General features: G+C 40.9%; 1 protein-coding gene across 8 annotated transcripts in view; it reads left to right on the forward strand.

Moving 5' to 3' along the window:
• Positions 1–5,399: 5,399 nt before the first annotated feature.
• epb41l2 (erythrocyte membrane protein band 4.1 like 2) overlaps positions 5,400–14,930 on the forward strand; it is a 48,811-nt gene continuing 39,280 nt past the window's right edge. For all 8 annotated transcript variants that reach the window (XM_061091532.1, XM_061091535.1, XM_061091539.1 and 5 more), the window contains exon 1: positions 5,400–5,518. The gene's annotated coding sequence lies outside the window, so the exon portion shown is untranslated. The remainder of the gene's footprint in view (positions 5,519–14,930) is intronic.

The following is a 14,930-nucleotide window of genomic DNA, read 5'->3' on the forward strand; positions in this document are numbered from 1 at the left end:
TTTGGAATAAAAACCGACGGAAACTGCGAAATATCTTCCAAGTGAAATAAACAGACAGGGACAGTGTCATCAGTAATTATATCCACATGTTGAGGAATTTGTGTTGCATCTGCCGACATCTGCCAAAGCAGTCATAGTGAAACTGATAATAGAATAAATAAAGTTAGAACAAAATACATTTTAAAGATTGGAATACATTTCAATTGTTTATTTTAAAGGTCCCATGTGTAAGATTCAAGTAACAGAAATGGAAATAATATCAACGATCATTTTTTTCATTGACATATAAACTAAGAATTTTTGTATAATTCCGTTATCTTAGAAAGAGTCTATGTCGGTTTGACTTATTACATTCATAGTAATAAAGTAAGGATAATTTTGCCACAGCTATGAAGTACTGTAATGTTGGGATAGTTTTGAATCAGCTGTATCTCAAATGTACACAAGCTTTTTAAAGATTTTATTTTGTAACGGAGACATTTCATGAAATGTTCTGAGGATGTCTTAAACTACTTTCATCATCAGCTACTGTACTAAACTGGGGGTGAGCTATGATTTTTCCTCTCTGCTCTGCTGGTATGAAAAACACAAAATTCCTCACATTTTTTTCCAGGAAGGCTCCAACATGATTGGGGGACTTTGTGTCGAGTGTGAAAGAATGTAAAGAAGATCCCAGCCAGAGAGGAATGGGGCTCTTCTCACAAATAAACTTGTTTAAAACAGATTTTTTGGGGAAATGAAGCTAATCTCCCTCTTCTTCATCACATATATCACAATGTTTTCAAGATTATTCAATTTTTATAAACACATGGACAAACTGAAGTGAAGCTGAAGTTCACTTTTCCCTCGTCTGTCATAGATTCAAATGTGACTCTGGTGATGAAAAGAGCGGATGCTGCCCTCTAGTGGTAACCGAGTATTAAGCATCAAATATTGGCCACTACTGTTCTGGGGGTCAGGAAAGATGATTTCTCGACTTGTAAAAGAAAAAAAACTGTTAAAATAATAAATGAAAAAAATTAAACAATTATAAATAATACTATGTGCCTAAACACACTATATGACGTGTGTAGTAACATTTATAAATTATATATAATATGAAAATATTATACAAAAACAATTCTTCAAAGAAATATTTTTGAATTGAATTGTTTTGCAGTGCATTATGGGTTTTTCTAACCTATAAGATTCTGACAGTGGATATTTGTAACACATGTTATACTTGAGTTTCTCATTTTCATTTGGGCTCTTCAATGGAACGACGGCTATATGTCAGAAAGCGTTGAAGTCTGGTGATTTTTGCTTTTTTTATGGTTCAGATTTAATGTTTCCTGAGGATAATTTATGCAAGAGACAAGGACATCTTCCCCAATTATTCTGCATGAGATCATGTAAAACTTTCTTAATTCAAGACACACATAAACACACAAATAAACACACACACACACGCCTCAAACCCTAAGTTAAATGGACACTCATGCACATGCATCCTCTTATTAGTGATAAGGTAATGATGCCACCCATGACAATCATCAACCTGTTTCTATTGATCTGTCCATCAGGTTGTTTCTGTGTGAGAGGTTCCGCCTCCTCCTCTCTCTTCCACCGTTCCTCACCTGACACCTGATGCTGCAGTTTAGAGTTACAACAACACAAAAAGATGCCCTGGGCAGAGAGGGAGCTGCTGGCTGACATTTTATAAAACAAGAATGTGAGCTATGGGAGATGAGTATTTGTCTAATGTCTTTGTATTTGTTTGACACATGAAGAGGGACATGCAGGAGAATAATCTGTCCTGTGAGGAAGCTTGTTCCACATTATCCACTGGTCCTCGGGTAAGATCTAGCTTGATATGTATGATGTGCATTATATTGTTGTTAGTGCAAAAGCTTGTGCATGCCTTCTGACTGGGTGTGCACATTTATATTTATGTTTATACAGCCTGAATGCTGAGGGCAACTGTTCAGATATATTTCTAAATATATGTTTGAATAGTGGCACAAACAATGGGTTTGTGCATACGATTGTTTAAAATACAACTTAATCTTAAGGGGTTTATTGGCATAAGAAATAGCATTCTAGTATTTGTAACCTCTTCCATTGCTGACCACAGATAACAGGTACCCGTTGCTTAGGCCATAATTTACTGCATTAACACCAGGATACTGGTTTTCAGGGTCAAGTGGTTACTGAGTTCTGCTTACTGTACAGAGCTCGAACAGAGCTCAGAGTTTCTGCAGGACGATAGTTGTTCTGGACAATGTTTGGCCTGCCAGATGGCTGTGTCAGGGTAATTCCCCTCAGGAGGACTCCCTGCTAATCCTCCGCAGGATCTGTACTGGCTTGATCTCATGCCTGCATGGAGGAGACCGGACAGCTAGCCCTCTGTAGCTCCCCGGCCGTACAGGACACTTGTTTCTGAGAGCCAGGCCTGTTGGTGTTAACCTGGTAGCCAGGTTGGTCAGCTCCACATTTTGGGCCTGCAGGCAGTCAGGGTTATCTTATATATTTTGGCTTAGTGTTACACAGTATAGTACACTACAGAGCAGGAGTCACAGAGGTGGAGAGACATAGCAGAGAAGAGAGAGCGAGGACGGGGAGAGAGATAGAGCAGATCAGCCTGATTAGGTGTAGAGTCAAGACGTGTGTTAACCTCAGTGTGTTTCCACAATATGGGACCTTTTATAATCAGGTACATTTTTCTGTCTTCTTCTATTTGTTATTAGAGATCTAGAAAAGTGTGAAGCTGTAACTGTATGTTTGTGTTGTAGCATTCAAACTGTCAAAGAGATAATCGCTTTACTCTACAGTTAGTTACATGCAAGTGCAAGAGCAGATCTGACCGTTTGTAAATGGTGAACAGATTGTCCTCCGAGGATGTTTACCTCGGTCCAAACGGAGGCTGGTAAAGGTCAATCTGTTCTGGCTACATCCTCTTCAGAGAGTTGCAATTCAATTTAAGGACTGACGAGGCCAAAAGGTGGGAGGGAGGTGACTTTAATTCTCTTAGCTCTGTTTCATTTGTGTGATTAAACCCTTTGTGTGGGTCATTCTGCGAACCTGTAGATAGAATAGATGGCATTAGATTAATACAAGCCTCTGTCACGCCATGGAGGGCGTTCAGCTGTGTGCCGCTGTGTTGTTTGTGCTGCTCTGGATGCCCAGGAGTGCAGGAGTCAGGGGTGAACAGGAATTAACTGTGTCACTTTCACTGATGAGCAAATTGGATGAACACAGTCAACGAATAAAATCCATTGGATTTTATTCTCCCACTGTCATTCTCATCACAACGTCGGGATCATGACAGTAGTACAAAGAGGAATTCTGTATGTAATGTCGTTGCATGGCACATTGTTATAATCCCTCATTTCTTAACCTTGATTTTCATCGGATTCGCCGCTGTACGATAAAATGAATATGGTGATGTGATGTGGAAAAAAAACAAGGGTTCAAAATAATGTCTGATTTCCTGTGCTTGTGCCTCTATGTGATTGTGTGTGGATGCTCCGCTGGGCCACTGTGACCTGCTTCTCTACTGGACCCTCTGCTTGTGGTGAGTTCACTCAAACACACTTCATGGCTGCTTGATTTGTGGCTGTGGATCCAGATCAGGGTCCAAAACATGATAACTGATTCGTTACCATCGTAAATATATTCCCTTCTGTGGTCTGTTTACATCACAAAAGGTTTTAATATCAATATTTCACTTGTTTAAAGTTCTCCTGCAAACTACAGTTGTTTTATACAATGACAACACAGGCGTTGTTAGTTTATGGTTGTTTACTCCTCTTTCGTAGATGTACAATCTCCACGCTGCCTTACACTATAAGCCAATTAGTTGAGCTTCTCTAATCTGGGTGTGGGTGTGTACACAAAGATGGGAGTGTGTCTGTTTTTGTGTGCGCACAGTTGCCGTATCTTATGTAAATCAATGACCAGAGTGTTCTTTGTGTGTGTTTTGTGTGTGTGTGGAAGAGGGTAATTAACATAATCAAATAATCACTTGATGAGTCCAGTATCATTAAGAATTCTTAACATTGATGTTAAGCATCAGCTGTAATTTTCTGTACATTCTTATGTCTATTGGTCACTTACATATAAACACTTTGACTAAATATACAATCCATAATACATTGTCATGATATGTGGCAGGACTCTCTTATAGATGCACTTAAATTAAAATCAGTCATGACAAGCTTTTAAAAGCTGTCAATCTCATCAGTGGTGAGAAAAAAGGAAAGGAAAAAAATTGAAATGAAAAATGATTTAATACTGTGACTTACAGAGCAGTTACTGAATTTAGCTTCATTAGATGAAACCTTTAATATGAACATGACTGTACGGCAGTGTATCTCAAACACTGTGGTCACGGTTAAAATACTTATATTATTTCAATAAGAGCCAACACTGTAGAGTAATCACCAGTTTGTCCAAACTTGCATGTTTGAAATGACTGGGCTGAGAAAACATGATTACTAAAGTTTGCAAAATGGAAAACAAAAGCCAAAAGAAAGAAACAAAAAACAGGTGTGATGCATCTTTGGGTGATTCAAGCATGAAGACACAAATGACAACCTGTTACCATTTCTCAGCAAAACTTTCTCAGCAAAACTCAGATGAACTTCAGTGTCTTTTGATTGTGCAAACCAAGTTTGAAGTTAAAATGACAAAACATCTTCATCAATTTGTAAAGTTATGAAGTCTGCTTCTCATCAGTGGTGATTGAACTTCGCAAAGCATTGAACTACAGCATGGTTCATCACTTTTCATGGTCCCCAAGAAAAAATGTCTAATGTCGTTTTCACAATTTTGCATGTGTTCTGACTTTTTGCATCGCATTTCCATATTTGCATGTGCTGAGACTTTTTGAAACGCACGTGTCCTCAAATTGATGAAGCTGTTTCCTTAACTTGCACGTGTGTCTTCTATTCGCACGTGTTTTGTTAATTTGCAGTGCGTTGAGCCCTCTCGGCCATCGTCAAGAATACCTGCAAATAGCAAAAACCAAGCAAAACTTATATTACCATTAACATCGCCAACTTCCCGTTCAAATTAGTGAGTTGCCGAATTTATTCAGGCCCTCAAAAGGCGCTTAATTTTGCAACAGAAGAAGAGGAAACACAACCTGAGCAAATACAAAAAAACCATCAACACACTGCAGTGGCTCAGTTCGATCTGTAGAGGGCGCTGCCTCGCCGCACCCCTGCTTCCACATCCGCGTCGAACGTCCCTCCAACGCCAGTGGACAGCGCGGGCGACCAATCACAGCGCACCATGTTAATACAGTAATCCCTCAGAGCCAATGAGAGGCGGCGAAAAGATGTTTCTCACTGTAGGGGGTGGGCGTTGGGGGATGATGGACACGTCTGCTCTCGGCGGTGCTCAGATTGAGGACTGGAGCTTTTTTTCTGGAGACTGACTGAGGGAGTGTGTGTTTTTCTGGAGGAGAACCGAGAGAGAGGCGCCACGTTTTTTCTGGAAAAGTTCCCCCCACACTCATCTTCGGACATCGCTGCAGGTAACACACGCTTCCTTCTAAAACCATTTATCATTATCACGTGATTGACGCATCGGCCGCTGCTCCGACGTGTTTTTGGCGTGAAGATTTTTTTTTTTGAATTTTTCAAATCACAGGTAGGAAGGTGCTCGAACCTGCGCCAAGAACCCCCCCCGACCCGGGGCGGGTTTGTGTAGCGGCCACAGGAACACAATGGTTCCGCGTGGAACCCGTTACTCCCCCAGGTTGTGGTCGTGCCTTCATGGCGCCTCTCTTCTCCCACGTTATCCCGGTTATCATCACCTCAGCCCGGGGCTCGCTTTCATGTGGTTAGCATCACGACACACTGGCTAGCTCCTTCCTGAGAGAAGCTAGTTTTCAACGGTGTTCTTGTATTTAAACAACGCGGTGTTGCGTTACGCTGCGTTTCCTGGTGTAGGTGAATTCCACCGGTTGTTTTCCTTCACCACGCCAACGCGGTACTTCCGTTTCATTCATTTAGCTTCACTTCAGTAAACAAACAGTGGTTTTGTTTTCTAGTTTGTTTTGGGGCTTTCTACGTTTGATTTGACGTCTTTTCACGTGTTGCAGAGCGTCGTGCAGCTGCAGCCGAACCAGGACACGTTGTTTTCACTACGTGTAGACGAGTGGTGCTCGTTTTCTCATGGTTTAGTGTGGTTGGAGGAGTGTTTACATAGATGGCCGGGAAAGGCAGTCCTGTTTGATTAGAGTCTCAGAAGGGTTTTGTTTCACAAGGCGATGTGCTGGTTTAAAACAACATGGCCCGAGGGCAAACGAGAGCTCCCATTAGAATGAAGGGAAAATAGCATGTGTTAGGTGTCAGTTTCATAATCAACATATGTCTAAAAGAATGATGATGTTTCTCGTACTAAGAGAATTCAGAAATGCTGTGATGAACTTGCTTTGGAGGCTGACCACCCTCCAGAAAAGTTGTTTTCTATTTATAAAAACACAAACCAGAAATAAGGGAGAAGCAACTTCTTCTTTTCTCTCAGGTTTGTGATCAGAAACGTTTTGGCCTATTCAAACTTTTTTAGTCACTTGCAAATAAATGTGCTTTTTACCACATCACAGATTTTGAGTGTGAAGCAACTTCTTGTTCAGGTTGTAATCAGAAACCTTGTAATGCTTTTTAAACTTTTTAAGCCACTTAAATGGACATGCATGTAAAGGATGATGTTTACCATACAATGCATGGTTTATCTGCAGTAAATATTGTTTCAGCTTTGAGGGGTCCTCCCTTGTCCGCATTCCAGTTTCTGTGAACACATCATACTATTTGTCTACTGACATACAGTACATCGAATACTCAACATATGTGTGTTTCCCACACACACACACATACATAGAAGTCATATATTGACAGAAGCCAAGGCCTCAAGTGCTTCAAAGACAGTTGGACCAACTAACTATCGGCAAACTGGTTTGAGCCGAGGTTGTGCTGATGTGTGTAAAAACCTATTGATTGCATTAACTAATTTACCTCTAATGCATTGAATCAATACACTGCATGGTGCCTCTGTCAGTCTTTATTCAGTCTGATACTTTGGTAACAGTTTCTCCTTTTGAACTTTAATAATAACTATCCCTACAGGTGTTCGATGTGTGCCATAGCATTACTGAGGCTGACACAGGCAGACTAATATTAGGGATCCCTAGCCATGCACTTATATCTTCCTCTAATTATATGGCTGTGTGGCTAAGTACTCAGCACCTTAATCAGTGCAGCTCAGCCTGTTGGTGCCTGTTGGCCGCCTTGTCTTCCCTTGAGGGAAGGGAGGTAGGTTAGATAGATTTAAAGGACACGAGTAGGGGCGATGGTGGAGCACAGTTTGAGAGACTTTGAGATAATACGTCTGCTTGTGGTTTATTGGATATGAAGTATGGGACGATTAACCCTCTGCATCAGGCTTATCCCATGGGTGATGCTATGACCCTAAAAGAGCCGAGTTTGGAGCCTTGTGGAACTGAGCGAATTATATAAGAGAGCCATCATCCATCCGGCCGCCCAGCCAACGAGCTACATTGACGCCAGTTTTTCTTGTCTTATCGTTTTTCGTTTGTGAGGATTATTGACTTGGGCATGTGTCAAACATGGCCACACTTCTACTATTTCTGTGGGAGTATTTACTCAAGTATGTTGACATTACACAAGTTTTATCACTGTTCAGTTTGACCCCACAGAGGAAAGTACAGAGTGAGAAATTGTTGAAACATGGAGCCTAAATCCTAATACCTGTACAATATAATGCAGTAAATGCAACAACAGCACAGATCGTGGAACAGCAAGTTACCACTGGGTTTATTTAATGCTTTTTCTTGCACAGTCTCATTAGCAACTGAAAATGATTGGCCTCACATGGGCTTTTGTATTTTATTTCATATTGTGTTACAGGTTCAGGTTAGTACAGCAGAAGCATATGTGGGTGCAAGTCAAGAAAGAAAATCCACTTCCATACAGGTTACACCTATCTTTGTGTATAGTCATGTAGTATAAATGGTAAGGAGAAGCTTGCAGTATTGTATCACTCTGGTGTATTTTTCCTGTCAGGCTTGTCTCTATCTCTCCCTGTGTGTATAGTTAGTCTATGGTCTTCAGTGCCATGTTTATTCTCAGACTCCGGGGATGAGTAGAACAGTGGCAGCTCTGTGGAACCCGCTAATGAGAAGCCTTAATTGCTTGTTCTGGTGGGAGAATCCGCTCATTAATCGTAGCTGGAATTAACCCTGGGTTCGCTAGAATCAGAGTACAATCAAGTTTTTTTACCTCAATGTTGCCATCGTCGTATCGGTTCACGTTAGGATCTGTGAATCTTTTGTATTTTTTAATGGTTTGGTGGTTTGGATCTTCCCATTCTAAATGTTTGTCTTACACTTTGGTGTCAGAGCACTGCAAGTTAAAATGAAAAGAAGGTAGCTTGAATTCGTTTTTTCAACAAATTAAATTTTTCGTTTAATATTTTATCACGTAGCAGTTTGGTATGTGTTGCCACATCTGTATCAAACCACTACAAACGCAGGTATGGCAAAAATAGGGAATTGCGAAAGTAGAGATAAAGTGATCAAAGGAGAAAGAGAGAGGAAGGCAGAAACAAATGGACAGGAAGCCAGCCCGAGTGAAACAGAGAGTGAGTGAGAGCGACAGAGAGGGTGAGAGATATTGCTTAATCATTCGGAAAGGCTATGGGAACATCCCTATGTGTGTGTGTGTATGTGAGTGTGTGTATTTTCATCCTGACCCTGTGAGTTCAACAGGAGCAAAAAGTGTCACATCAGCTCAGGGTCACGGACATAGTCCTACTGTCCCACATCAGTGTGAATAACCGGCGGGGACTGTGTTTGTAGAAAAGTGGTGTGTACGGGATTAAAAATCAATCCTACAAGGCACAAAGCCACAAATGCCGTTCTTCACATTTTCTCCGCTTGGTCCCGGTCTGTAAAAGTGGTCTCATATAACCACAGAGCTCACTTCAAGGCTTTAATATCGCCCCCATTGTTGTAAGATTGGGACGGTCACAATAATTACCAAAGTGGACATATTCTACAGTGTAGCGATCAGCCGTGACCGCTGGGTATTAGCCTGTTGCTTTGTGGGCAGCTTGGCCAACAGGATTCAGATTCACACAGGGAAGATCAGAGAGGCGTGGATGAATAGAAACTGCAATGCAATGCTCAGCTTATTGCTGGTACAGAGACGGGGGGGGGGAATGAGGGGTAGAAAAATGAAGGGAGGATAGAGATGTTGAGGATGTGTGTGATGGAGGAGCTCGGCTGAATGGCTCAAAAAAATGTGTACAAAAAAGATTTAGTAATAAATAGTTATTGTTGTAGTTGTTTTTAAGAATAAAATGTGATCTTAATTGTATTGAAGCAACAAGCTTAACAAAGTCAATTAGCTTCGAGTTTGACTGTATGTTTTGAATTGTGTGTAGTCGAGTGTCAATGCTCCATTTGAGGAGACAAGAAGAAAAGGCTAACATTTTACACCAAAAGGAGGCAAACTGCCTTCCCCAGCAAGTGTCCTGCTCTGAAAGAAGCGAGAGAATAAAAACAGAGGGGGGGAGTGTGGCCCTGTGGCTTTGGCAGGGGGCCGAACATAGTTAAAAACAGATTAATCAGCATAGGGTCACATTCTCACAGAGAGAGGCTGAGCAGAACACAGCCAAGCCTTCATCTTTTAGAGGCTGCATCTTTAGGAAATGTTGGCACAGAGGTTTGATCAGCAAATAAAGTGCTTTAGATCGGTTTGACCTAGAATATAAGTAAAAAAAGCAATCAGGAAACTGTTGTATATTGTGGAAGTTCTTTTGAAAGCAAATAAAGTGATTATTATGTTTTTCAATGTATTTATTGTCACACATTCTTTAATTGCATGATTGATCGATTCATCCATCCGGTCATTCATTTATTTAGCCAATCATCCAATTCATTCATCATGTGTGGACTATTTGTTAATTAGTGAATTCATTCAGGCTGTCAAGATAAAGTTCTAAAAGGCTCATGTGTGAATGAGAAGAGAGGATTCACAGGGGAAGGGGAGGAAAAGGAAGTAAGAGGAGTGTCTGGGGCAAGAAGGTTGAGAGGGAGAGTGGACTTGCTGGCTTGCTCTCATTAATCGCTTTTCACGGGCTTCGAAGTTAGTTAGACATTTTGGAAAGAGCGTAAAGAACCCAGTAAACCTTGTGAGGTTGTGATTCAGACAGACAAAACAGCATCGATAGATGTTTTTTCCCACAGCTCAAAAATATGCAGCACAAGGGCGGTGAGATGGAGCGCCAAAATACAAACAATTTAATTAAAAAACTGAATTATAAATATAAACAAATAATAAAAAATCAATTAATAGATCACCACTCGTTTGAGAAAGCGATTTATTTGACTCCTTTTCTTTTTTTATTTTAATTGGCTTGTATACATTTTCAATACTTTTATTTATCAATATTAGTAATTTTGGAAATCAATTTCCTAGGTCAAAATTGCCTCATTTTCTGACCAGAATTCTAGTTTTCTTTGCTGTATTTTCTTGATTTGATAATGACCTGGGCGTAGACATGCATGTCCACACTAAGGATGTGGTAACAGTGTCTGTGTGTTCAATGTTAATGGGACAACTTAGGGGACTGAGTGGCTGGCTTGCTTAACAGAAAACGCCAGCAGCTAAACACAGAGGACACATTAGTGTTTACACTGCTCAAACAATGTGGTCATATGCAGCTCAGACATCACGCAGACCACTGATGTCAAATTTGTGCACAACAGGTATTGTGTAATTCCTCAAAAGCAAAGTATCACAAAGGAAAATAGCAAACCCGAATATAGCTGCACCATTTCACCGTGTATTTTAGGTAAGCTAATACTAACAAATTTAGCATAGCAAAGCTAGCTTTTATTGGGACTGAAACAGGTGCTGTGTCTGAAATCACTCCCTCATTTACTCATCCACTACCCCCAACATGAAAGATATTGAGTAGTTCGATATAGAGGGATCAGGGATGCAAATTGAGATTTTGGTCACTGACTAATCATATTTCTTATTGTGTACCCGGTGTCGGTGTTGTGTAGTCCAGAAAATTCATTTTTACCTTTTTTGATGGTAGTTAACAGGCTGTGGACACAGTTCTAGGAATCAATAAATTAATACTTTCAGAATTCAGACATTCAGATACAATTCCTGACACTGAGCAATAAGTTGTATTATTTTCGTGTAAATGTGAATAAAGTGCGTACAACGGCAGATATTTCCAAGAGTTTTAAGCTTTACCTCCCCGCAGCATGGAGGGAAAGCTTAAGGAGCACTCCCTCTCCTTTCTCAAAGACTGAAAAAAGAAACCTTTTAGAGGAGAACATATTAAGTTACAGAAGTAAGTCAAACAAAGGCCAGCGAGTAGAAGACGCCAGACTTCATCTCTCTGCTTTCTGACATACAACCCACGTGTGAGAAACACTTAAGTTTTCCTTTTGATCAATGAGAACATGGTAGTTGATATGCTCTTAACGCTGTCGTTTCCTGTTTTTATATTGACAGGCACAAATGGTGTTTGGGACTAAAATAAGAGATGGAGATAACGATGAAGAGATGGTAGATTAACTAAGAGAAAAAGGAGAAGTGGCCTCATCTCCACACTTCCTGTTTCCTGGTTTGAGGTCAGGGGTGACTGGTCTGGGATTAACTGATACAAGGGGCCCAAATAATTTGTCTGGCCGTGTCATTGACCACTGCCGGAGAAGAGCTGGTTGCCACTCTGATATTTTTCACACAGAGGAAACTGAAAACAGAGCGATGTTGTAGAGAATGAGGACATCTCATGGTGTTCTCAAGTGGGACTGCCTAATTTTAGAGTTAGAGGTTAAGGTCCGTAGTTGGAAAATGAATGGCTGGCGGCTGTGAGTTGGTAATGTGCTTTGCTGTGTCATGATTGCATCACAAAGAATGAGTGCTACCGATCAGCTCTAATCAGAGCTGCTGATGTGTTGATGTCGCGTTGGCTCACCCCTTTGCAATCGCATATGAGAAGAGAAGGCGAGAAGTCTCTTTGAATGACCTGTGATCTCACACCGGTGTACAATCTCCTCACATGATGCAACATAGTCTTTGCTTTGTACCTCCGCCAATAACAACTCAATAACTCACATGATGCAGAGTGACAGAAACCCAGCGGTGCAAATATTGAGTGAGAGAAAAGTGGAGAGATGTTTGTTTTAAAGACAGATGAACATGAATTAAAAGTCCAAAATGAATCCAGAAGAAATGTTTGATCTCAAATCAAAGCAAGAAAGTCGTTTGTTCTCTTTTCCCTGAATCATGTTGCCCCAGAATGACTTTGGCAGTGACTCTCACGATTGAGAAATACCGTGCAATAGCAAATCGCTAACAGATTGCAAAGCTTCCAGTCTGTTCTTATCAATACTTGATGATCCACACGTCCTCTTTCATCTCCGTGCCAGACGATGAGATGCTTTTCACTCCGTCCGCATCGAGTTGCCACACAAGGCAGCTGTAATAATGAGCCCTAATGCCCATGAAGTCATTTGTTTTGCCAAAGCACCTGTTGCTTGCTACCACCCTCTATGGGATGTATGTTGCCATAGTAACACCACTCCCACTGCTACCAGAGAGAGCTGTGAAGTTTCACCGCAGTTTTCGCTGTCTTACTTTGCCTTTCATTCTATTCCTCCTGCTAGTGCCTGCTTTCTTTCCCCTCCTCATCTGCCTTTTTTAAAATCTCCCTTCTCCTTGCGTTCACTCGTGTGACCCACCCATACTTTCACTTTTTGTCTCTCACTCACTCACACTTTCACACAGACAGGGAGCATGCGCCTGACTGCTTTAATCGCTGAATAGGGGAGTTGAGCGGACGACAATGGTGGTTATGAGCTGACCCATTATTCTCACACACACACACACACACACAGGGATAAAGAGTGAGAGCATGAACTATATTCAAATTTAATTTAGTTTTCATGAATAATATTATTTTTTGGCATCAACAGTTTGAAGTACTTAGGACAGTTTATTTTTCTCTGTTTGTTGATAAGGAAAATTATCATAACCCGGATCTGTGTATTAAACATGCCAATAAAACAAACTGAAATTAAGATGGTAAAAGCAAATATGTGCTTTTATCTGTTGAATGTCATTGTAAATTGTGGTGTTTCCCATTATTATCTAAGCTGTGGTGGCCTGCCATATTCTAATTTGTCTCACCACAGTTTCAAAATGTCCCAATTTTAGGGGTCTGGGGCTGGGAGAAGTTGGGCTGAAGGGCATCCGCTCAAATGGATGGTCCTTGTGTTGTTTAAGAGTAAGAGTTTTACTGCTGACAATGGCACTTTGGAGCTGACAGTAATAACACAGTTACAGCAGTAATGATATAGTGGTGGTCACTAGAGCCTCACTTATAAGGTGACCTTACGTTTGCTGAGCTAAAAGCTGATGCAGTGAAGAGACAGTTGGGAGTCTCTGTTAGGTTACAGGGCAGTGAAAGGTTTCTGTCAGGTGAAGACCAGAGTCGAGGCAGAAACACTGATACGGTTTTGTATAAAAACAAATTAAATCTATATCTGGAATGATCTGTCCTTACTACCACAACTGTAAATGCAGGTCACGCTGTCTACTCTGCAGTTGGTTGTTAAAATGCAAATGGTACAACAAATAAAGAATAGAAATGGTGACAAGTAAGACCAGGGACTTCTTTTCATAGCCCCATAATAATGTGCTACTGTTCCTAAATGTCCCTAAGGATCAATAAAGTATATCTATCTGTAGAATTAAGCAGTACACATTAAACACTGGTTGTGGAGCTGACTCATAAGAAACAAACAGGAAGCGGTGTAGGTGTCTGCGTTATTGTTTTCAAAAGTTTCTGCCCGTCCAGACTAAGCGGTGCAACCCTTGAGTTTTATAATGAGGCAAACAGTTTCTGCAAAGATCATTTTTTTTATGGGCATCAAACTCTGCGGTCGCCAGATTAAAATGCATCCTTAGAAAAAAATAATCTAAAATGTAATACTGTGGCCATACCCAGAGAGAAAGGTGAAGGGATAAATGGATAGCATGCAGACAGACACACAAACATACATAGGGATTATCCTTTGTGTAATCCTCAGTTTCAGAGTGCAGTGTGAAGCGACGGACATGCTCCGAATTTTCACACCAGCAGTTTGTGTTTGCATGTGTGTGTGTGTGTATCTATATGATTGCAAACAGAAACCCATAGCTGGGGCTTTCATCTGTGCATCTGTTAGTGCACGTTTACATATGTTTGAGAATCTGTTCGATGTGTGTTTGTGTGTGCGCTAACTGTGCTTCTGTGCAGACATATCTGTGTGTGTGTACGGGAGCCTCATTGCGTGACAGATGGACAGATCGCACAAGAGGACAGCACAGATTAGGATTGTGCCCTCTGTGGATGGGCGTGGTGGTTTGTTTCAAAACCAAACTGTCCGCTGTTGGACTGCTGGTGCAACAAGCTTAGAATATCGCATCAGTGTTCAACGTTTGGGATGTCCCATGTGCGCTGTGTTTTTTTTAAAAAATTCATTCGTCTGGGCTGTATGAAGGCCAATTGATTTCCAGTGCTTTGTTTATTTGAACTCATTGCACTCTGTGTACACCAGCTGTCAGAAACAAACTCTCAATAGAAACACAGCAACTGTTTCTTCACGCATGACATTATAAACAAACCGCTATTAAATGAGGCCCTGTTTGTGATCAAAGGCAGTTTCCCAATAGTTATCTACGACGTAGACTGGTGCCCACCACATTCTAATCTGTCATGCCACATTTTTTTATGAATCAAAAAAGCGACCTCACATGCATCCCAACTACGGCCATATATTAAAATCACTCTGTGGGAAACACTGATAGGGATTGAGATGTGATAAAGATTACAGTACGAGATGCAATTGAAAC

This window comes from Limanda limanda, chromosome 18 (genome assembly GCF_963576545.1).
Source record: "Limanda limanda chromosome 18, fLimLim1.1, whole genome shotgun sequence".
Taxonomy (NCBI): Eukaryota; Metazoa; Chordata; class Actinopteri; order Pleuronectiformes; family Pleuronectidae; genus Limanda; species Limanda limanda.